We start from the raw sequence: 22,068 nt of genomic DNA, 5'->3' as shown, positions 1-22,068 counted from the left end.
CTTAAAACTGAGTGCCCATCCCTATTCAAGGTCCTTATAGTAGTAGGTAGAAGGAGGGACCCAGTGAACAAGCTTGAAGGGGAGCAAAACATCATTAACGATGAAGAAGGTGTTACTCTATATTACAAGGATATCAAATAAGCATTTTCTTTTGATGAAGTACAAATGTAGAGACCAAAAAACTCTTTGCAAATTTGAGTTTCTAATGGTGAGTAAAAAATGAGCCGTTTAATCTACACACAAAGTTTCATCTTGCCTGGCATTTATTCTCTAACAGTAGCAGCAAGTACAGTTTTCAAGACTTTTATTCCGTATTCCATTCTAGTAAAGAGGAAATGGAATTCAAGCATTAACTATAGAAGGACTTGGTTGAGCTTAGGTCCTATGATGTCAGTGTACATGATGTAGACAGATATTTAAGTTCTTAAAACTTTAGCATGTAAATCCTTTGTAAAAAGTAGTATTTCGTAATTTAAAAATAGAGCATCGTTAGTCATTAGAAAAATGCAACTCAAGACAAAAATGAGATACCATTTAAGACCCACTAGGATGACTATAACCAAAAAGACATACTAACAAATGTTGAAAAGGATGTAGAAAAATTGGAAGTCACACTGTTGGTGGGAACATAAAATGGTACATTCAGCTTTGGAATGCAGCTTTAGGAAATATTTGGAATGCCATTTAGAATGACATTTTCTCAAAAGTTTAAAAATAGAATTACCATATTACTCAAAAATTTTACTCATGGATATATACCTGATATATGAAAAGTTATGTCCACACTGAAAACTTGTACCTGAATCTTGATAGCAGCATTATTCATAAGTGCCAAAAAGTGGAAACAACCCAAATGCCTATTAAGTGACAAATGACTAAACAAAAAGAGTATATCCATATAATGAAGTATTATTCAGCAATAAAAGGAGTTAGGTGCTGATATTTGCTACAATATAAATGGCCTTTTGAAACATGATTTTAAGCCAGTCACAAAAGACCACATATTGTTTATTTCTGTTTATATGAAATGTAAAAAATAGGAGAATTCATAGACAATAGGATTAGTGGTTTCAAAAGGCTAGGAGTTGGCATGATTTTTTGGGGGGCAGAGGATAATATTTTTAAATGGATGTGATAGTTGTGCAATGCTATGAATATACTAAATCCCACTGAATTTTATTAATATTTTTACCCTAAAATGTAGGTTTCTTATGCTTTTATTAAAATATAATATTCATACAGTAAAGTATAATTGTTTAGCGTGCAGTTCTGTGACATATGGCAATTTCATAAAATTGCATAACCACCATTACAATCAAGGTATAGAATAACACAACACCTTGACATACAAAATTTCTATCCCCACCCCCACCCTTTTTTTTTTTTAAGACAGAGTCTTAATCTGTCCCCCAGGCTGGAGTGCAGTGATAAGATCTCAGCTCACTGCAACCTCTACCTCTCGGGTTCAAGCTATTCTCCTACCTCAGCCTCCAGGATAGCTGGGATTACACACACATGCCACCACACTATTTTTAGTAGAGATGGGGTATCACCATGTTGACCAGGCTGGTCTTGAAGTCCTGGCCTCAAGTGATCTTCTTATACCTTGCCAAAGTGCTGGGATTACAGGCATGAGCCACCATGCCCAGACCCCATGTCCTTTTGAAGTCAACAAGTCGACAACACTTTCCTCCACCCCCACCTCTAGCAACCACTGGTCTGTGTGTTTTTGTTTTAAATCTTGGTAGTTTTATCTTTGCAAGAATGGTGTATGTCAAACACTGCACCTTTGAGCCTGCCTCTTTCATATAGCATAAGGAACTTGAGATCTATTTATATTGTTGCATGTATCAATAGGTAATTCGTTTGTTATTGAAGAATCTTACTCCACTGGATGGAAGTGTCTGAATTTGCATATATATTTTCCAGTGGAGGAACACTCTTATTTCCAAGTGTGGTCAATTATGAAAAAGGCCGCTGTAAGAATTCACATATGGGTGTTTTTATTAACATGTTTTCGTTTCAGTTGAATTAATGAACAGGACTGTGATTGTTGGTTCATATGGTAAATTTATGGTAAATTTATATAAACTTTTTTTTTTTTTTTTTTTGAGACAGAGTTTTGCTCTGTTGCCGAGGCTGGAATGCAATGTGTGATTCCAGCTCACTGCAACCTCCACCTCCCTGGTTCAAACTATTCTTGTGCCTCAGCCTCCCAAATAGGTGGGATTACAGACATGCGCTACCACTCCAGGCTTATTTTGGTATTTTTTTGTAGAGACAGGGTTTCATCATGTTGGCCAGTCTGGTCTCAAACTCCTGGCCTCAACTGATCCACTAGTCTCATCCTTCCAGAGTGCTCAGACTACAAGCATTTGCTGCTGCAACCCACCTATGTAAACCTTTGAAAGAAACTGCCAAACTGTCTCTCAGAGTAGCGTGTTATTTTGCATTTGAACAATAGATGAAGCAGATTTGTTCAGCATCTTCCCTATAACTTGTCAGTAGCCAGGCTTTTACTTTTAAAAATATGTATATTTTGAAAAATACCACAAACAACATAATTTTACTTCATCTTAAATGCTTTTGTAAAAAATTAATTTTTTAAAGAATTGAAAAATCTACCTGGACCACATAGCAATTTTATTTAGAGAGAAATAAAACAGATGTGGTGGTGGGTTCTTGTAATCCCAGTTACTTAGGAGGCTGAGGCACAAGAGTCACTTGAACCTGGGAGGTGGAGATTGCAGTGAGCTGAGATCATCACACCATTGCATGCACTCCAGCCTGGGCAATACAGCCAAACTCTGTCTCAAAAAAAAAAAAAAAAAAAAAAAAAAAAGTTTACATAGATTTACCATGTGACCTGACAATCACAGTTCTAGACATTAAGTCTTATGTTAATACAATTTTATTTAGAGATAAATACAATTTCTCAGAAATTGATTTATTGTATAATAGGATTTTCCTTTCTTTTGCTCTGAAACGCCCATTGAGCTGATCTAAAACCCATTAACTGTAAATTTATTTCAGCTTTATATCAACTAATAAAAAATATATATACTTTTATACTAATATAAAAAACATAAAAAGTATCTAATAAAAGCATTGAATATATATATATATATATATATATATATATATATATATATATATATACACTTTTATTAGAAAATGTAGTAAGCAGACTTCTGCCAGCATTCCCTGAACAAGACAGACATTATGAATTCCAGTGTTTTCCCACCTTTGTCAGAAACTCAAGTATGCCAAGTTTTTTCAAAGTAAAAAATTATCAAATTTCAACCTCATGATAATTGGTGGCATATATTGAAGTTACCCAAGGCACACAATACCCACTTTATCCCCTGAGTCTTCCTCAGTCATGGAGCACATGAAGACCTCTGTGGCATTTACCCAGCACATTTTGATCCTGGTTTATTTATCATGGCTTATGTAAAGTGAAGATGCAGAGTTCTACTATGCTTATAAATTAGCTAGATGATTTTTAGTGTAAATCAAAATTGTTTTTATTAGCTTTGACTGTAACTGCTTTTAACTAGAAAATATTTTCAATCCTGGAAAAATTAGCTCTTTTCTTCTGAATGTTGAAAATCAGTCTTTTAATTAGTAAAATATGCATCTAAATATCTTGTTTCTTTCTGCAATCATTTTAAATATTTTCTATTCAATATTTTAAATAGAAAAATATTTTAAGTAGTTCGAGTAAAGAAATGTGTAATTCTTCATATTCTCATTGATCATATTTTAAGTTCTATACATATGTAAGTATTCTACAGATATTTATAGTAAAATTAACTTAAATTTATCATTAAGGACAGTAATTCTATGGCAAAGATTGTGTTATCAGGAACAAAGATCTTTGGGGAGTTTATCATGGGATTTTAATAATGTGTTTTATTATGCTTTCTTGCTTAATTAAGTCCTTACGATGTAGCAACTAAAATGTACACAATGCTAACTTCTGTAACCATTTACATGCTTATCCTGTGCCCAGGATAAGTAAGTAAATTGTCTCAATATCTTCTGCCCCACACGTCTACATTACTGGAGAGCACCAGCAACAGAAAGCCCAGTGTCCACAGTCTAACAGGAAGATCCATATTTGTTCTTAACTTCATTCAGCTCCTGTGTTTGCATCTGTATTGAAGAGTGAGAGAGAGGGAGAGAGAAATCTAAAAGAGGAAAGATTTCTTATTTTTAGATGCCTAGTACCAATAATTGCTCTGGAATTAAATTACAGAGAATGAGTTATAATATAAGCCACCACAATGGCTCTCTAAGGGCTCTATTCACTAATAACATATGCTCATTTGTGTACATTTTCAAGTGTCTTGCTCAAAAGGACCTCATGATCCACTGCTTCTTAGGAAATTATAGGTCAGGGGTAATAGCCCTCACCTAGAGTTTGCTTCCCATTTAATGGTTATTGCAGCTGTATTTGAGACATCACAAAAGGAGAGAAGGGATTAGTAAAGAAGGTAAAATAGAATGAGGGCTGGCAATGTGGAGTAAATTGCTTTCCACTGTACATAAAATAGAGGAAGAGAAGGTACTGATTTAATCAATTCTTGAATTTACTCATGATCATACACAAGCATTCAAGTTTAATGTATACTTGCTATGTAAAAACAAAAACAGATGCAACAAAAAGGCATTCATGTGAAAGCAACAGAAATATGTGTTTGGCCTATGAAAATCATGGAAGAAAGTGTCAGAATCAGAGTATCTTTTCAGAATCTCATCTGATGGATACCCGAATCCATACTGCAACATACTTTTCTGTTTAGTCACTAATTGAATGGCTTTCAGGATTGATGTGTCTTGTTGTTGAGTGGACAGTCCTAAACCCAAAAGCACAAACAGTTAGTATTTTACTCTGCCAAAATTCAAAGCTAAGTATCAGTATGAATCATTCTGGACTGCAGGCAGGAACACTGAGAGAGCATTTCTGTCCTCTGAATACCAAAGATGACACTCACGGAAAGCAGAATTAAAGATGAAGGCATCACTGATCACATAGAATGTTGGGTCCATTAAGGGTTGGCAATACTTGGGAGTGAGTGCTTTTCAAGTCAAAACAAAAAAATGGGGAAAACAGGCAAAAAAGAATAAATTATCAGAGAAGTGACACACATAGAAAAACACAAGTGTCAGACAAATATCTCAAATATGTGGTGCTGATTGAGGAGTCTGCCAATGGTGAGAGATGGAATTAACAATTATATTGGAAACAGGTTATGTACAAAATTGCTTGTAATGATAATTAGTGTTCCAGGTATTTACTGTCATTTCATTCTAATGCTTAAAACTGTTCAATGGTTTCCCCTGACTCATTTGGTTAATAAATATGTTTTGAGTGAATATTATGGCCAGGTATAGTACTTGGTGCAGTGGTGAACAAGAACAGAATGCTATGGTAATATGTAAGGAAAAGCTTCTAGTGAGGATTTGAGAGGTCTATTAGTTTTCTATTGATGCATCAAAATTATATATTTAGGAACTTAAATAAACAAATTTACCTCTCATTTTTTTCAGGAGTTTAGACACATAACTGTTTTTTTTTTGCTTAGGGTATTGTAAGACAGAAATAAAGATGCTGGCTGGGGTTGAAGTCTCATTTGGAGTTCAGAGTCTGGTATGGTTAGGCTTTGTGTCCCCATCCAAATCTCGTCTTGAATTATAATCTCCATAATTCCCATGTGCCAAGGGAGAGACTAGGTGGAGGTTTGGTAAATAAATCATGGGGCTGGTTTTTTTCCCATGTCGTTCTCCTGATAGTGAGTGAGTTCTCAGGGGATCTGATGGTTCTATAAGGGGCTCTTTCTCCTTTGCTTGCCACTTCTTCCTGCTGCTTTATGAAGAAAGTGCCTTGCTTCCCCTTCTCCTTCTGCCATGATTGTAAGTTTTCTGAGGCCTCATCAGCCATGCTGAATTATGAATGAGTTAAATATCTTTCTTTCATAAATCACCCAGTGTTGGGGAGTTCTTTATAGCAGCAGGAAAATGGGTTAATATGGGGCCCTTTTACAAGCTTAATCAAAATTGCTGACAGAATTCAGTTCCTAGTGGTTATATGACTGAGGTTTCCTGTGACCTTCTGTAAAGACAGCTCACAGTGTATTTGCTTTCTTGTAGGCCAGCAGCGAGAGTTCTCTGATACTTCACCTTCTTTTAAGTGTTACTCTGGCTAGGTCAGGCCTACCCTGGATAATATCCCTTTGAATTAAAAACAGCTGATCAGTAACCTAATCTTAGAGAGATATTCTATAATATTAGTGGGACTTGCCCACACTCAAGGAATAGAGATTATATAGAGTGTGGGTTACTGTAGACTATCTTTGGATTCAGTATGTCACTCTAAAATTTTCCTGAGGAAGTGATACATTGCATGAGACCTAAAAGATGGGTTGAAATTATGCAGGCAAAGAATGGGAGTAGGTTTACTGAAGCTTGGGGAACCAGTATGTGTACATCTGGAGGTAGAAGAGAGCACAGAGAATCTAAGAAACTTGTAGAATCTTAGCTTAATTTGGGGAAAGAAATACATATGATGGAAGAGTTTACAAGACCATACCATATATGCTCTAGCACCAGTAATGCAACACCTGCTTCATTTATCGCCACTTTCAGGCTTGAACTCTATACTTGAGCTACACTAAATTTCATTCTCTTCTTTCATGTAGTCATGTTAAATTTCCTTTAGTTCTTCAAAGCCCCATGCTCTGTCTTACCCCAGAGTTCCAGTGTGACTCTTTAGCAGAAGATTAACTAAACTGAAATAACAAGGAGGAACAGGAATTATCCTGATGAAATTATCGACAGCAAACACAGGTTAAGTGCCCTTGTTTTACACTATGTTGGCAGACTATACTGGCACGTACCACCACATACTACACTGCATTGAAATAGCCTGTTTTTCCATTTTGTGTTGCCTTAACAAATTAAGATCTGCATTCCCTATTTGCTATGGTCTGAGTACCTTCAGAATTCCGGTGTTGAAGCTTAATCTCCATTATAGTGGTATTAATAGGTGGTGCCTTTTAGGAGGTAATTTTCTCATGAGGGCTCTGCCATCATGAATAGATTAGTGCTTTACCAAGGGCTGGAATGAACTAGGCTCTTTTTACTCTTCTGCTTTTCAGCTATGTGAGGTCACAGCATTTGAGACACCATCTTAAAAGCAGAGAGATGGGGCCCTCGCCAGACACAAACCTGCTGGTGCCTTGATCTGGGTCTTCTCAGGCTCTGGAACTGTAAGAAACAAATTTCTATTGCTTATAAATTAATTAGTCTATGGTATTTTTTAGATCAGTACAGATGGACCAAGACATTATTATATCCATATCAGTTAAAGTTATCAACTAGCCTAACTTGAAGTAATAGATGTTGAATGAGGATTATGATGACAATGAGCATAAGAACAAGAAGGATAAAATAAAATAGTACAGTATTAAGAATAAACTTTTAGAAAAGATCAAATTACTTAGCCCCAAACCATGATAACATTGTTTATGCACGGATAAACTGCAGTCAATTTCAGCAATAATTGAGTTAAAGCAAAGCTCAGTTAGAATACCAGTAGCCATCAAAAGCTGTTGATTTTACGTGTCTAATGCTGTTTAAGAGCTGAAAGGTGTGCTACATTTTGAATGTATTTAAATAAGCAAAGTGTTTTTTTCATTGCTTGCATTTAACAAATATTGTGCATCAGTCTTTTATTAAAGCACTAGAAGGTTAGAATGCTGCTGAAGAGACATGCTTACCTTGAGGCTATGCATATGCACAAGGAAGAATATATCAATGACTCACTTTCCAGCTCAGTAAGCTTCACTTTGGCCTCCAAAGTCAATACATAGAAGTCAATTTTTTATTCTTGGTTATGGTTTGACAACATTACGCTGATTAAGTTAATAAAAGAATACTTTAAAAAGACTTCAGATAGATATTGCTCTGCTAGGAGCAATTATTGTTCTATTTCCCCCCAAAAGCTCTTAGACTTAAATTCTCAGTCAAAATGTTTTGTGATTAGGTTTGGAGACTATAATAGAGGGGGCAACTCAGAACCACTATCTGTCAGCCAGTGAGCACTTGTTCTGTAACCATGGCTAATGCAGTATATTCAAAGACAAGTATTAATGACAGTATGAAATAAAACATCGATAGTAATTATTTTATACTCCATAGAGTTGGAAGTTGTTTTCCTAAACATTTCATCATCAAGAGTCATATGACCTCAGAAGTATACTTTTGTCATGTAACACTGACATTTCCATATAATAGATGAACTATTGGACGTTGTAAAATATTGTATATATTTTTAATTGCCTTAGTTTACCAGGGCAGCCATAATGGAGTATAACAAACTGGATGTCTTTCAACAACAGAAATTTATTCTTTCACTCTCTGGAGGCTACCAGTACAAAATTAAGGTGTTGATAGGCTTATGCGCCTTCTGAAGGCTCTAGGAAAGAAGGCTTCTTTGTGTCTTTCTAACTTCTCATGGTTCCAGCTAGTCTTTGACATTCATTGGCTTATACCTGCATCATCCCAATCTTTACCTCTATTGTCATGTGGCTTTCTTCTCCCATGTGTGTCTTCACATGGCCTTCTATAAGGATACCTGTCCTTGGATTTAGGGCCCACCCTAATCCACTATGACTTCATCTTATATAACAACATCTGCAAATACCCTACTTCCAAAGTAAGATTGCATTCTGATGTTTCAGGGCAGACATAAATTTTAGGGGAATGCTCTTCAACCCCATACCTTACTGTGGAAACTTTCATTTTTTCCTCATTGAGACAGGGTAAATTTTAAATTTCATATTTGCCCAAGATTTTAGTATTTCATTATTTTATTCTTTTTTTTTAAGTGGTATCCATTTCAATTTTATTTTCTAAATGTTCATATTTAACTTGCATATATTTAGTATTTAATATTTATATAAAGAGTTTATTGTGGTTATACACTAGTTATATTGAATACAAATGTATAAAAATGTTTAATAGTAACTTTACCTCTTTATCAAAGTATTCTTCTATTCAGTTTAAATTCTTAATTTATAATTTAGATTCAGAATTTCAAAATAATATTAAAATATAATGGTGATCATGGGCCTTCATAGCTAATCTGTGTCTCCTTTTACATAAACACATACATACACACACACACACACACACACACACACACACACACACACACCGTACATAACTTTGTGGCTTCTTGAATCCCTTTCCAAAAACTACTGAGCTGACAATAAGATTGTAATTTTATTTTTCTCAGTTGATCCTGCTAGACTCTAACTCTAAGTTGCTTCATGGCAGGGTCATAATACTTGTTTTATTTATGAATATTTCTAGTGCCTAGAATAGTGCTGTCATGGAGAAAGTACACAACACAACAAACGTTATACATTAAGAACAGGTCAGGATTTAACACATTAATAGTTTTCTTGATAATAATTCTATACCAGTCTGTTATATAATGGTAAAGTATTTTTAAGTATATTACTGATTTTTACTTATTTAGAATTTTCCCATCTGGTTCTTTTTTTCTTCTTTTTTTCCTGAATATAGAAATTCTAACCATTCCTCAGAAACGGAATATTAGTAAGGATTTTTTTTTTTTTTTTTTTTTTTTTTTTTTTTTTTTTTTTACTTTAAGTTATGTGGTACATGTGCAGAACGTGCAGGTTAGTTACCTAGGTATACATGTGCCATGGCAGTTTGCTGCATTCATCCCTTGGTCATCTACATTAGGTATTTCTCCTAATGCTATCCCTACCCAATCCCCTGAACCCCACTCCACTATCCCTCCCCTAGTCTCCCACCCCCGACAGGCTTCCATGTATAATAATCCCCTCCCTGTATTCATGTGTTATTGTTCAACACCCATTTATGAATGAGAACACCTCTGTGTCTGCCATTTCAAGTTTTGATGTTTTTAATGCTTCTCAGATTTTTCTGTTTTGTTGATTCTCTTTTCTATAGACATTTAAAATGGATACACCCTGTTTCTAATTTGATTTAGTAACAAACTTGCAATTACCAGAAATAGACACTAAGCTTTCTTTCAAACTAAAAATCATAGGTGCTTACAGGGTATACAGAGAAGTAGAAATGGGGAATAACATGTTAGAGGGGAGAGAGACATAACTGGCTTTAGCCAACTCGGAAAATAATATTTAAGCAGATTCCATTCCGTTTTCTGATCAGTGTTCTTTTTTCACCAAGCCAGACCCACGTGGAACAAGTGGCTCAAAGTTTTTCTTCCCTTCTTCCTTCCTAGCCATGCTGCTCTGGCTCTTTTGAGAAACTTGTGCACAGTTATAAAGGAGAATTTATCTCAAGATCCTGTAATGTTGAATCTTCAGTCTTCATGTTGAGATGGCTTGCATGTTGAGTACCCCATGTGTATTTCAGTGGGAAAATGGAAAGTGTTAAATGATTGTGAAGCAGACTTTCATAATAATTTAGATATTTTATATTAGAATGATACCATAGGTAACATCTATGTTACTGTTTTAAGTATGCTTTTATAAATTAGGGTATCAATTTTGTTTCATTAGGAGAGAAAATATAGTTATATTTTATTTTATATATAATAAATAGAAAATATAGTTTATATATAAACAGTCCTCCAAATCTCTTTTATTTATTTTAGAAATAAAAGTATAACTCTGAAGAATTCTCATACAATTTTACATGAAGTTGCTATATAGAGATAAAAATTTTTAAAAATTGTTGAAATAGATGTATTCCTTCAATAGTTGCCTTTAGAGACCAATTTTCTGTCATACCATGGAGTATTACACGATGACAAGGCCGACAATTGTGCTGGCCTGACATTTTATAATAATAGGAAATTAATATTCAGAATAATGTATATTCATTAAATGGCTATGTCTCTTGTAAATGATAGCAATGATATGGGACTAAAGGGGCTAATTTCTAGTTTATTATAAAATAGCTTTCACTTCTCCAGGCTAGAAATCTGAAGCATTTGAATAGCATTGTTTGCTATTCAGCTTTATGTTTAGCATCCTCTTAATGAGTTTACATAATATTATCTAGCAGCAGCCAAAAAAATTTGGTGAATTTGCTTTTTTTGAGGCATATCTGAAAAACAGGAATTAGGTATTTGTTAAATACAAAAAAAAAGTCTTTTTTCACTCTTCAGGGAACATTAACGAGATCAGCATTTTCAAAACTCAACAAATGGTTATTAGATTGGATTTAATTAATTTCCTATACATTACATAGTGGTTTGTCAACATATACATATGGAGATGTTAAAAAATATTGAAATTTTAGTGAAATCAGACTGCCCACTTAGCCGTTTCTCAACAAGATAATATTTCTCAACAAATATTACAGATGGGATTCATAATTACTTTCAAGGGGATACAGAATCATCTTAATGGCTACTAAAATGTTGTGCTTTTACAACTCATACTAATGCCTGCAAATGTCACTTGCAATCTCTTCTGACCATATTTGGCAAACTAGAGAAATTTTAATACCAATCATTGCAAGTTTGAAAAGGCCATTACTGCATGACATGCCTATTATTTTACTAAACTTATGTTTTAAAGACATAGCAGTTAGATTTACTCCTCCAATGCTAATAAATTTTTAATGTCATTTAAACTTAATTATTTGGCTATGAGTATTTGGTTTAGATATTTTTTATTTTGATAATTTGAAAATAGGTTGTAATTTTGTAAGGTGGTATCTTCCTCCATAAAATAATATGGGAATTCCAGTATTTCAATAGCATGGATAAATCTGGAGGGCTGTTTTGAGAGTACCCAGCTAAATTTGGGTCAGTACCAGAGAAGTTAGCGACCCTAAAAGGAAATGACATAAGAGGAAATGAAGGTGGTATTATTTGGATATTTGTCCCTTCCAAATCTCAAGTTAGAAATGTAACTCCCAATATTGGAGGCAGGCCTTATGGGAGGTGTTTGGGTTATGGTGGTGGATCCCACAGGAATGGCTTTGTGCCTTCCCTACAGCAAAGAGTTCTTACCATATTAGTTCACACAAGAGGTGGTTGTTATAAAGGCCCTTGCATTGGCCAGGCGCATTGGCTCTTGCCTGCAATCTCAGCCCTTTGGGAGGCCGAGACAGGTGGATCACAAGGTCAGGAGCTAGAGACCGGCCTGGCCAATATGGTGGAACACCATGTCTAGTAAAAATACAAAAATTAGCCAGGAGTGGTGGTGTGGGCTCGTAGTGCCAGCTACTCAGGAGGCTGAAGCAGAAAAATCACTTGAAGTGGGGAGATGGAGGTTGTAGTGAGCCGAGATTGCTCTAGCCTGGCAACAGAGCAAGAGTCCATCTCAAGGAAAGAAAAAAACAAAAACAAAAACGGGGATCAATTAAACTTAAGAGCTTTTGCACAGCAAGAGAAACTATCATTATAGAGTGAACAGGCAATCAACAGAATGGAAAAAATTTTTGCAAGCTACCCATCCAACAAAGGGCTAATGTCCACAGTCTACAAAGAAGTAGCATCAAGAAGTTAGCAAAGGATATGAACAGACACTTCTCAAAAGAAGACATGTATGCAGCCAACAATCATGGAAAATTGCTCATCATCACTGGTCATTAGAGAAATGCAAATCAAAACCACATAGACATACCATCTTATACCACTTAGAATGGTGATCGTTAAAAAGTCTGGAGACAACAGATACTGGAGAGGATGTGAAGAAATAGGAACAGTTTTACACTGTTTGAGAGTGTAAATTAATTCAACCATTGTGGAAGACAGTGTGGCAATAACTTATGGACCTAGAACTATAAACACCATTTGATCCAGCAATCCCATTACTGTGTATATACTCAAAGGATTATAAATCATCCTATTATAAAGACACATGCACACTTATGTTCTTTGTGGTACTGTTCATAATAGCAAACACATGGAACCAACCCAAATGCCCATCGATGATAGACTGGTTAAAGAAAATGTGGCATATATATACCATGGAATACTATGCAGCCAGAAAAATTGATAAGTTTATGTCCTATTCAGGGACATGGATGAAACTGGAAACCATCATTTTCAGCAAACTGACACAAGAACAGAAAACCAACGTTTTGATTTTCTTACGTTCTCACTCATAAGTGGGTGTTGAACAATGAGAACACATGGACACAGGGAGGGGAACATCGCACACTGGGACCTGAAGGGGGGTAGGGAGTTAGGAGCGGCATAGCTGGGAGTGGGAGTACTGGGGAGGGATAACATTAGGAGAAATACCTAACATAGGTGGCGGGGGGTGGATGGGGGATGGATGCAGCAAACCACCATGGCATGTGTATACCTATGTAACAATCCTGCATGGTCTGCACATGCACCCCAGAATTTAAAGTATAATTAAAAAAAAAAAAAAAACTCAGTTTTAGCTCCTTTTTGTGTTAGTCTGTTTGTGTTTCTATAAAGGAATACTTGAGACTGAGTAATTTATAAAGAAGTTCTATTTCATGACCCCTCAAGCTTTACAGGAAGTATGCTGCCAGCAACTGCTTCTGGTAAGGGTTCAGGATTCTTATAGCTATTGGCAGAAGACAAAAGGAAAGCAAGCATATCACATGACAAAAGAGTGAGCAAGAGAGAGACACCAGACTCTTTTAAACAACCGGCTCTTGTGCGAACTAACCGAGAGAGAACTTATTACTGTGGGGAGGGCACCAAGCCATTCATGAGGAATCCACCCTCATGACCAAACACTTCTCACTAGGCTCCACTTCCAACACTGGGGATGTCACATTTCAGCATGAGATTTAGAGGCAATAAATATCCAAACCAAAATATATATATGTATATGTATATCCAAACCATATTATTATACTCCTGGCTCCCCAAGTCTCGTGTCCTTCTAACATTGCAAAATACAATAATTTCTTATCAACAGTTTCCCAAATTCTTAACTTATTCCGACATCAAGTCCAACGTCTCATCTGAGATTCAAGGCAAGTTCCTTTCAACTATGAGCTTGTGAGATTAACATAATGCCATATTTCTTGGAGGCTTCGTTTATTTCTTTTCACTCTTTTTCTCTAATCTTGACTTCTCGTTTTACTTCATTGAGTTGATGATGTTCAATTTCTGATATCCTTTCTTCTGCTTGGTTGATTTGGTTATTGAAAATTGTGTGTGCTTTGCAAAGTTCTCTTGCTGTGTTTTTCAGCACCATCCAGTCATTTATATTCTTCTCTAAGCTTTTTATTCTCGTTAGCAATATCATCAAACCTTTTCTCAAAGTTCTTAGTTTCTTTGCATTGGGTTAGAACATATTCTTTTAGCTCAGATAAGTTTGTTATTACCCACCTTCTGAAACCTGTTTCTGTCATTTCATCAGAGTCATTCTTCATCCAGCTTTGTTCCCTTGCTGGTGGTGAGTTGTGATCCCTTGGAGGAGGGAGGTGTTCTGGTTTGGGGTGTTTTCTTTCTTTTGTGCTTGTTTCTTCCCATATTTGTGGATTTATCTACCTGTGGTCTTTAGTTGGTGACTTTCCAATGGGGTCTCTGAGTGGAAGTCCTTTTTGTTGATGATGAAGTTATTTCTTTCTGTTTTTTAGTTTTCCATCTAACAGTCAAGGTCCTCTGCTGAAGTACTGCTGGAGGCCCACTCCAGACCCTGCTTGCCTGGGGATCATGTGCCATGGCTGCAGAACAGTTAAAGGTTGCTGCCAGGTTTCTTCTGTTATCTTCATCCCAGAAGGATACCCACCAGATGTCAGCCTGAGCTCTCCTTTATGAGGTGACTCTTTGGATATATGGAGGTCAGGGAGCTTCTTGAGGAGACAATCTGTCCCTTCTAGGAGCTCAAGTGTGAGCTGTGAGCTCCATTGTTCTGTTCAGAGCTGCTGGGCAGGCACATTTAAGTCTGATGCACTGGAACTCATAATCACCTTTTTTCCTAGGTGTTCTGTCCTGGGAAGGTGAGAATTTATTTATAAGTTCCTGATGTGCTGCTGCCTTTCTTCAGAGATGCCCTGCCCAGCAAGGAGGTAGCGTAGTGACAGTCTGCCAGCAGCAGTGTTGCTGAGCTGTCATGTGCTCTGCCCAGCTGCTGTGTGAATTTCCTTGTGGTTTGGTTTATAGAGGTATTGTTTGAAGTGCCTTGATGATGGAAGATTGCCTTGGTAATGGAGGATTGCCATCGTAATGGTGGACTACCTGTGTATTGGCAGACTGTGTCAGTAATGGCGGACGCCCATTGCCTCACAGACCTAGACCATCCCAGGTCCAGCTGTGCTTGCTGCAAAACTCTCAATCCAGAACATTTCAGATTGCTGGTCTTTGTGGGGTTGGGAGCCACCGAGCCAGATCATCTGGTTCCCTGTTTCAGCCCCCCTTTTTTTCAGTTGAATGGGCAGCTCTGTCTCCCAGGCATTCATGGTTCCAGTTGAAACAGCCGCCCAGAGTTTTTGAGTTTTTGTGCAGAGACCTGCTGTGCTATGCTCGAAACTTGTGGTGCTTCTCAGCCCGGGAATCTCCTGGTCTGTGGGGCAGTAAAAACTTATTTGGAAATGCGGTGATCACTCATCCTCTGTGTTGTTCTCACTGGGAACTGCACTCGAGAGCTGTTCCTATTTGGCCATCTTTGATCCACTCTTCCCTGTGTTCTTTTCTAAGTTTCTTGTTCACTTGACTACAAAACCTCATGGAGTCATGAAACCACATATTGAAAAGGCGATTTACTATCTCTTCAACTCAATATAAACCAAAATGTAGACCAGAATTGGAAGCTATTAGAGTCCCATTGTACATATACAGGTGCATCTTTTTAATTTTATGGCATAAATTAGAGAACTAAATAATAGCTTTTATTAAAAAATTATACATAAATAGAAACTAGGTATATGTATGTCTATACATTTATACATATCCTTATTGATATGGCTTTAGAATTTGCTTATATTTGTGAGATAATAGGAAAAGAAAATATCACTGTATTATCTTCTGTATAAACTTACCCTCATGGGCACCTTCTATTAGAATGGCTTATGGTTCATTCATTCCATAAAATATAGATTTTCCAACTCTGCCAATGAATCAGATTCATTGGGCATGAAGTTTAAGAGTCTCCATTTTTAATAAGTGCTTCACAAAGTCTTGTTCTCACTTATATTTTAGTACCACTGTCCTATTCAGCATGAAGTGTGTTAATTTCCTTGAAAACTACATAGAATTAATGAAAGTATTTATGTTCTGATGATTCTGAAAGTCCTAATCAGAGGAATTATATTCTCTAATAATTATCATATTTAGTTAGATACATAAAGAGGCCATTAAACTAAAACTGTGTTCTAAACTAATCTAAAGGGCTAAATCATTTGATTGTTGACCACTCTCTCATGACAACATAGTCTAAGCTTTATATGCTTGATGTTTAAAAAGAAGACTACTTTGGCTTGGCATAGTGGCTCATGCCTGTAATCCCAGCACTTTGGGTGGCTGAGGTAGGCAGGTCATCCTGAGATCAGGAATTTGAGACCAGCCTGGCCAACACGGCAAAACCCCATCTCTACCAAAAATTACAAAAGTTAGCCGGGTGTGGTGGTGCATGCCTGTAATCCTGGCTACCCAGGAGGCTGAGGCAGGAGAAATGCTTGAACCTGGGAGGTGGAGGGTGCAGTGAGCTGAGTTTGTGCCACTGCACACCAGCCTGGCTGACACAGCAAGACTCCCTCTCAAAAAAAAAAAAAAAAAACCAAAACAAAAAACTTTTTTAACATAAACACGTAACATAAACAACAACAACAAAGGAAGACCATTTTAAATTTTATTATTAGCATGATCTATTATAGGTTAAAAACTGTCACTATTTATCAATAAACAGTATTTGGATAGATCAAAGATAGAGGTCAGTAAGGCAGGTATTTAATATTAAAAGATATACACTCAGGTTCCTAAGACTCAGTGTGTTCATTTGAGAGACTCCGGTTTTGGTGTCTGTTTTTCTTGAGTGGACTTGTGCAAACGAGTTTTGTATTTGTTATTAAAATATGAAATTCAAAGTTGAGATTTTAACATTATGATGAGTAGCGTCATTTACAGTCCTACTCAAAATTTCTGTTTTTTTTTTTTCTATAAAACAAGAATAGTAATTGTTTACAAATAATCTCTGGAAGTAAAACATAATTCATTTAGAAACTAATGATTTTTTAAAAACATTTCTTCTTAGAGATGCCCCATCTTTAAGAAAATAATTGGTTTATCTGTAAAACTTTTAAATTATTTCAAGAATAAACACTGTTTATTATTCATTTTGTTTGGTTTGCATGCCTCCAAATGCTGTCTGCTCAGTATAAGTTGTTTAAGCAATATAGATAAGTGCAAAGAAGGAAATAACGACAAATCACTAAAATTCTCTCCACCCAAAAGTAAGTAATGTAACAGAAAAGTGTGTTCTGGGTAGATACGGTCTGGGCACATGTTGATTAGTGCCTGAAGGGGTTGTCTGAGGATGTGATTTATTTCCAGGCTAAAATTAAGAGTACAAGTTGGAGTTGTATTTGCTTTTTTGAGGGGAGACCACAACTGTGCAATAAGCTGCAGAGGAGAGGTTTGTCTTTCTTGGAACTCAAGAGCAGAGCTCATAGGTCTGAGTGATCAGAGGGCAAAGCCTGCTGCAGCCTGTCATGAAGGCTGAATAGGCCTTCAGATTTAGACAGGGTGTCCAATTCTGTTGATCCCAGTAGGACTGGAGGATATTACTATGGTGGATGAAATTTCTCCTAGCTTTTTTAACATAAATACATTTACACTCCCACCAACAATGCAGGGGAGATCCTGGGGCTAGATCCATAGCAACCCATGCTAATACAAAACTTGACAACTTTGATGCCCTGAGGCATATATATACATATATATATAATATCTTATTATAGTGATATATGTACTATAATGCATGTATATGTATGCATTATAGCAGTTTGCTTTTTCTAATTACTAGCGAATTTTTCTTTGATGTGTTTCTTCTATAATCTACATATTTTGACTGTTTTTTACTTTTTTTAGTGAATGCAGACTTGAAAAAGCAAATAGACGATAAATAAGGCAAGCATGTTTGACAGCTATTCAACATCAAACCAAGTTCCATCATTCAGAGCAGCCAAGCCAACAATGCTTTTGAAATCAACAGTCAGGCAGTGTGCTCCTTATTATCTGCTTGGACCTTCAGGTCCCTTATGTGCTCGTTTCTGCTTTTCTCTGTGTCTCAGGAGTTTGATGACATGGTCTTGCATCATCTGACCTTTCCAGTTCTCTGTTTCTGTTTAGTATTGGCCAAAGAAATTTCCAAGGGCAGTTGGAGGATGGAAATATTTCTCTCTATCCCCTGGCTTTTGTGGCCATTGGTGTGGCAACAGTTTTTATCTTCTAGTCTCTGTGTGTTTTCTCAGTCTTGGTGGATCCCTTAATCTCATCCCAAACTTTATAAACCATCCTTTCATTAAACCTTCTTTAAGAACCACTGTAAGTACATATCTATGTCCTGGAGGACTCTGATGGAGACAGTCATGACAGATTTCTTGAAACACATTTGGCAGAATTGTATTTTTGAATGATGCCAAAATCTGAAAAGTAGTCTATTCCCTATTGACAGAGGTCTTTGGTAGAGCTACTGAAACTAAATTCAAAGGAAAAAAAAATGTATCTCTTTAAAGGATATCACCATTTTCTTAAAGTTTTACAAGTCAGCACTATGTACTAAGAACCCAAGGTCTGAAAGTTGACTTATTTATAAGGACAATCAGCAGAGCCTATGATTTTTTTCCTTGAACTTGGGCAATGGTCTATTTGATATATATTACATGGATCACCTTTACATCTCAGGAAGGATTTAAAATGACTCTGAATACAGGCTGCATAGGCTATGAAGTAGGAATTATGAGGCTAGGCTCAAATACAAAACTCCAAAATAGGTAAAATACTAAGCAAACCACATTTGCCAATGGAGACTATCAACTAAGCTGTATACCAGAAAATGTACTGAAAAAAAGTGCTCACATTTTGCCATTTTAACTTTATGATAAATCTTAGAAGTTATTACTGTATCTATTTTACTTATAAGCAAACTGTGGCATGGAAATTTACTTAATTTGCAGTCATTCAGCAAGTGATAAACCTAGGGTTTAAATTCCATTCAGTCTGGCTTATTTAGTAACAGATGCCATGAAAAATAATGCTATTTTCCTTGATGTCAAAATGAAGTCCAAGGAAACAGCCTCCAACAGTCTTAACTTTTAAAATTTATTTCGCAACTCTTTAATTCCCCTTTGCATTTTCAGTTTTGAGTAGAAACTGTTTCAGTTATCTATTACTACATAAGTAACTACCCTAAACTTGAGTGGTTAAAAACAATTGTACTTTGCTTGTGATTTCACAGTTCAGGAAGTTGGGAAGGCTGGGTGGTTATTATCTGATCCATATGCTATTGGCTGGGATAATTGGAGATGGTGGATGCACTTTCAAAATGATGTCTTCACTCCCATGTTTGGCACCTCAGTGTTTCTTGTTCTTTTCTCCATGTGGATCCTCACAAATAGTGGTCTCGGGGTATTCATGCTGATTACATGGTAGTCTCTAGAGGACTGAGGTCTAAGGTATAAGCTGCCTGTGCTATTGAGGTTAGGCTAAGAACTGGCAAATTATTATTGCACTATTAACCAAAGCAGTTAAAAGCCAGTCCAGATTTATGAGACTAGAAAAGAGATTCTTTCTCAATGGTAGGAGTGTCAAATAGATTGGGACCATCTTTAAACTGTTATCTTTCTTTCGAACATAAACTGAGCTTTTACTACATTCTTATCAAGTACAGTGCTTACAGCTTTGTACTTTTGTCTCATTAAATTTTCTCAGCAGTCCTGTAAAGGGGTTATGGAAAAAATAACAACTGATTACACATTAATGCTGACCTTAAATTACTATTATGGCCCCACTAGTGTTTATAACAAATATTTATTCTATTAACTATTGTGATGATTATTTTTAAACTGAGGGAGCTAAGGCTAAGAGGTGTTAAGTAACTTGACCCTAATTATGTTGTTCGTAAGTAAAAGTGTCAGAAAGCATTTGATAGCAGTTCTGCCTGACTAGCACCATTGTATTTTGCAGAATGTCCCATCACTTTTCTGGGAAGATAATTCCATGAATATGCAATCTGCAAGGTCATTTTATTTTTTACTTGAGCTCTGAAATACATACATTTTCCCTTTATCTTGTGTGTTTTCATTGACTTCTGTCAGTTAAAAAGTTAATTTTGTCATTGTGTCTGTTGAGGCCCTGTAAGAAGCAACACCAAGGCAATTATGGATGTGTAAGAGGTAAGAGATCTATTAGGGAAAATGCCTGTGAAAGACAAAGACGGAGCGGGCCAGAGTAGACTTGGAGTGCCTTCAGAATATGATTCAGGTTTGCCCATTGTGAAAGAAAGAAACACAGAAAAAATTGGATATTGCATTTCTTGTATCACAGTTCCGGTCAAGAGAGTCAGCAAGCCTGGTGCAGAGTATCCAAGCAAGGGTTACCCACTGGAGGATTCTTATATCGGACAGAAATGGACCAGCTTTGAGGTCCCTTTCCATGTTTAGGTATTGGCTAGAGGAAGCCGAGGGTAAGTAAGTGGCCTTCTTATGAGCACTGCGGTAGATTAAAAAGGAAGTAGCTGGAGAGTGTTAGGAATCTGCTCCCTGTAGCAGTTTCTTTTGAATGAGATCTGAGCAGTATATCTCCATAGCCTTCAGGGTTTATACCTTGCAGAGATTCACAGATTTATACAGATGCTCAGGAAGAAGCTTTGTGGTTTTTATGGGCCATTCTTTCTGAAGAGAATCTTTAAAAAAAAAAAAAAAAAAAACCTGAGCAGAATGAGCTACAGCACCCATCACTTTATTTGGTGTCATGGCCACAACTAGTAGTCTGCCTTTCCCTCCTCCTCTACCTCCTCCTCTCTGCTTCTGCTATCATCTTGGTGGGTAATAGAGGCTTACCTGGTGGTATAAACCAAATCTTTATTCCTCATGGATTTGTGAATACCTGGTAATCACTCCTCAGGGATCTGAACACACAGTAATCACAATTTCACAGGCCAAGCTGCTGCACATGTCCACTCAAAGTTAAAATGGCCAAGGAAATAGAGTCACACAAGTAGATCTCTTGAGTTCTAGATGTATTCGAATTTGTAACGGCTTCCTTATTTCCTCTTGCTGATCAGGGTCGTTAACCCTGTCAAGATAGCAAACACTCTTCCCTCCTGAAATTCAGTGGTGCCCCTTCTGTGTCTGGACAGAAACATGCTCCCCTTCGGCACCAGGACCTCCAACTCTGCAGAGCCCAGAGTTTCGAGGGTGAAAGGTAAAAAGACCCAAAGGGAACTACTTGGAATGATGGTAAAGTGGGTCATTCCTGCTTCTGCTCTTTTTACACAGCACCACACGTACTTCCTGTTGGGGACATAGAGGTCTCCAATGTAACGCACATGCATCATCCTGACATATGGCTTTCAATCCTCAGAGACTTGGGTTCAGGATGGTACTTCTGCAGGGCGGTTCTTCGGTAGGTTGTAGTGCTCGATGAAGCTGGCTACTTCTGAGTGGTACAGCACTTGGTATGACCAGTTGGTCCCATGGTCATGGGCTCATTCACACAACCTCTTCACTGTGATGTTAGCTCCCTGCTTAGATGCTGTATTTTGTGGGCCTCTATGCCTGTGAACCAGACATTCTATCAGCCCCTGTAGCATTGTGATGAATGAAAACCTGAAAGCAAGGAAAGTGAAATGGACTGAATATTTTTTCTCCCCAAATTTATATGCTGAAACATTAACCCCCAATGTGATACTATTAGGATATTAGACTTCTGTAGACTCATTAGGTTATGAGGCCCTCATGAATAAAATTTGTGCCCTTATTAAAAGGTACAAGAGAGCTTGTTTCTTCTTTGTTCTCTGCCGTGTGAAGACAGATTATCTGCAAACCAGGAAGAGGGTCTTGACTTTAACATGCCAGTACCCTGATCTCAGACTT

General features: G+C 36.8%; 2 long non-coding RNA genes across 2 annotated transcripts in view; one reads left to right on the top strand and one right to left on the bottom strand.

The window, feature by feature from the left end:
• LOC141580099 (uncharacterized) overlaps positions 1 to 22,068 on the top strand; it is a 355,445-nt gene that overhangs the window by 309,280 nt on the left and 24,097 nt on the right. The gene's annotated exons all lie outside the window — the stretch shown is intronic.
• The window catches only part of LOC141580098 (uncharacterized), a 99,112-nt gene continuing 90,555 nt past the window's right edge, over positions 13,512 to 22,068 (bottom strand). The window contains exon 6 of the long non-coding RNA XR_012512135.1: positions 13,512 to 21,801. This is a non-coding gene — a long non-coding RNA (uncharacterized LOC141580098). The remainder of the gene's footprint in view (positions 21,802 to 22,068) is intronic.

Source organism: Saimiri boliviensis, chromosome 10 (assembly GCF_048565385.1).
Source record: "Saimiri boliviensis isolate mSaiBol1 chromosome 10, mSaiBol1.pri, whole genome shotgun sequence".
NCBI classification, from domain to species: domain Eukaryota; kingdom Metazoa; phylum Chordata; class Mammalia; order Primates; family Cebidae; genus Saimiri; species Saimiri boliviensis.
This window is presented reverse-complemented; position numbering and strand designations above follow the sequence as displayed.